Raw genomic sequence first — 3,045 nt, forward strand, 5'->3', positions numbered from 1 at the left:
GCAAGGAAAGGAGGGAGAGAAGGAGAGAGGAAAGAAGGTAGGGAAGGCAGAAGGGAGAGAAGGGTCCACCTTCGTGTGCGTGGTGCTCGGCGTTTACTAGTGGCCGGCTCCAAGTGTGTGAGGTCCCTCTGACAGAGAGGAGAGGGAAGGAGGGAGGAGCGGGAGTAAAGAGGGTTCAGGAATCTCATCAATTCTGTCTCAAATCAAACCAACCAAATGTATGTGAAATTTGCAGGAGGCACTAATTGGTGAACTTCTAGCTTCAAAACGCATCATTTACATCTGTATTATAAGTTAAGCATAGTATGTGTGATTATCTTGCTTTCAAAAGCCTCTAAGTTTCAGATGGGGTTAGACTGCATTTCCAGAGCCTATGGTATTAATGGAAATATAGATGTTAATTAAATTTGAGGAAACTGTTTACAAGAAATACAATATGTCAAAACTTTTTTCTCTAGTATAAATTTCTGATCATTTATGTTGAAGCCTTTGGAAGTAGACTCCAATGAAATAGCTATATCATTTGCAGTAATGCAAGTTTTGTATTGAAAGGAGCTATTTAAAAAGATAAAATAATAATAAAAAGATTTCTATATATTCAGAATACTACCATTTAAGCATATAAGAACCATATAACTCCAATACTAATTATAATGGGATCCTAGTCTCACTTAAGAAGAGAAAGCTTTTTAGTGAAACCCAATTCTTCTCATCACATCCTCAAAACGCCTTAAAGTGTTTAGAATTAGGTTTCCCTAATAAATGCCCCTGTGTAATTAATCAGCACACATTTGCAATCAGCACAAATTTTTTTCTATACATAGAGGAGTGAACTCTAATAGAATCCTCCGTCCTTTTTCTGTGTGACAAAGGCATAAACCAATCTCCCTCCATCCCTAATCCTTTTCATTCTTTAATTATTCTTAATCCCAAAGAGGCATGTCCATGTCGGATTTCTGCTGCCGGTGATTCTTTCCTTGCGATTGCTCCCCAAATTTAACTCAGCTCCAACCAAATATATAAATATGCAAAACAACTTCAGTCCCCAAACAGTTCATTAGCTGACCAGGTAAGACATAATATAAAAATCAAGCAAGGAAATAAATGACTATTTTACAAATTGTTACAACTCTTGAATAAAACTTATTCTGTGAATGGCTACCTTAAATAAATGTTAGCTATTTTGAATTTAAATTCATATACCATATGATAAGGGATGGATGAGTTTTCTTCTTTTATAAAATTATTTTCTCTTTTAATGCATCTTAAAGTACATAAAAGCTCATACTTACCCCATGGTGCTTGCCGTGGTTATAGCATCCTCAGATCAAGGCTTATCTGGATTCTGAATTAACTCAAAGGTTATAAAAAGAAGCAGTGGAGAGGTTTGACTTCCCCTGAAACGAGACTGTCGTAAGCTAACCAGCCTTTTAAATGAGGAAAACTAGTGTCTTCTCTAATTATATAAGCACCAGGTCAAACTCTAGCACCAACTAATCAAACAACTGAACTGCATTTAGCTTTAAAGAGTAAAAGAAAGAAAACTGCTTAAGAGAAGTATTTTTTAATATCTTAGAAAACAGAAAAAAATTGTACATGGAAAAGTTATTAATATAGAAATAAAAAGTTAAAAATTTTAAGAGTAAAATGTATATCTTGTTACATTAAATAATTAGAAGAAAAATACTGGGGAAAAATGAGTTTATAACAAAGTAGACACTTTTCCATAGTGTATTTTCCTGAAATTTTGAATGTGCATTATATGTCTTGATCCCTGAAAATATCCTTTCACCTTATCTTTATTTTCCCACTATTTATTTCTTTATAAATTCCAGAACAATAATATTTAAATCTAAAACTATACCAGCAACATATCCAAAAATGTCCAATTTTTAAAAGGCTTCTTTAAAAGCAACTTGTTGGCTTTTTTTTTTTTTTTTGCACTTTTTTGGCTGGAGCCGGGTTTGAACCTGCCACCTCTGGATATGGGGCTGGCTCCCTACTCCTTTGAGCCACAGGCGCCACCTAAAAGGCATCTTTAAACCTTTACAGAGTCTTTTGAAATTAAATGCAAAGCTAATATTATGAGAAACTAACAAAAATACATTTTAAAAGACATATCAATCAAAATTTAGATTAGTACAGCAAAAAATAAGAATATCTATTTTTGTCAATGATATAGTGAGAACACAAATATTCACAAAACGTTGAATAAATATGACAAAGTTACCTATTGCATACACCATTTTTGTCAGTTTTAGAATAACAGAGTTTCAGAAAAAAACACATAGGTCTTTATTGTAATTATTTAAATGTATCTGACATAACACTGTTCTTATCACTTTAAAATTTTTTTTATATAGAAGGTAAAGAACCTTTCTGTACATAGAATATATGATGATACACATCTACTTTTTAAGAAATTGAGATGTAATTCACATACCATACATAAAATTTGTCCCTTTAAAGTGAACAACTCAGTGGTTTTTGGAATATTCACAAGATTGTGCAGCCATAACCATTATCTAATTCTAGAATGTTTCCATCACCCCAAAACGAAACGCCATGCTTCCTAATTCCTTCCTCTCCTGGCAACTACTAATCTACTTCCCATCTATAAGGGATTTGCCTATTCTGGACATTTAATATAAATGGAATCATACAATATGTCACCTTTTGTGACTGGCCTCTTTAACTTGGGACAATGTTTTCTAATAAATTCATCTTGTTGTAGTATCAGTACTTTATTTTTTATGGCTGAATAATATTCCATTGTGTGGACATGCTACATTTTGTTTGTCTTAGTCCATTCACAATGTTATAACAAAATACCTTAGACTGAGCAATTGGTAAGCAACAGAAATTTATTGCCCACAGTTCTGGAGGCTGACAAGTTAACCAAGGAGTCAGCAGATGAGGTGTCTACATAGCACATTTGCTACATCCTCACATGGCAGAAGCAGCAAACAAGTTCCCTTACACTCTTTTATAAGGGCACTAATTCCATCTGTGAGGGCTCTGCCCTTATGACCTAATCACCTCCTA

Source organism: Otolemur garnettii, unplaced genomic scaffold, assembly GCF_000181295.1.
Source record: "Otolemur garnettii isolate 467f Iridium unplaced genomic scaffold, OtoGar3 scaffold00095, whole genome shotgun sequence".
Classification (NCBI taxonomy): Eukaryota; Metazoa; Chordata; class Mammalia; order Primates; family Galagidae; genus Otolemur; species Otolemur garnettii.